The following is a 528-nucleotide window of genomic DNA, read 5'->3' as shown; positions in this document are numbered from 1 at the left end:
CCCCCGGCCAGCAGCGGCGTGGTCCCCGCGGCATTGCCTTCGTTGATGTAGGCTCCCCCCTCCAGCAGCAGCCGGGTCAGGCGGAATTTCCCTTGGGATACGGCGCGCAGCAGCGCCGAACCCTCCGCTGGGATCATGGGGAACCCCAGTGGCACCACGGCGCTGGGAGGGTGGTGGACAGGGCTGGGCATGGCCGGGCTCACAGGACGGAGTGCAGGGACAGGGGTGGCACTCGCTCACTGCAAGGGGAGAGGATGCGGGATGAAACCCCCGAGTCCCCCGGGATGGGCACAGGGTGAGACCCTGGAGTCCCCCAGGATGGGGTACCCCCACTCCCTGCCTCAGTTTCCCCAGTAAGGGAGGGTTTCTGCGAGGCCAAGTCCCCCAGCCTGTGTCCCTCACCCATGTCCACCCTGCCTGCACCCACAAAACCCACCTGCCCCTGCTGGCAGTTCCTCTCACATTCTTCAAATCCCTTCCTGCACCCCCTCCTCATCCTCCTGCCCTACTCCCTTTGCCCCCCCTCCT

Source organism: Corvus brachyrhynchos, unplaced genomic scaffold (assembly GCF_000691975.1).
Source record: "Corvus brachyrhynchos isolate BGI_N302 unplaced genomic scaffold, ASM69197v1 scaffold443, whole genome shotgun sequence".
Classification (NCBI taxonomy): domain Eukaryota; kingdom Metazoa; phylum Chordata; class Aves; order Passeriformes; family Corvidae; genus Corvus; species Corvus brachyrhynchos.
This window is presented reverse-complemented; position numbering follows the sequence as displayed.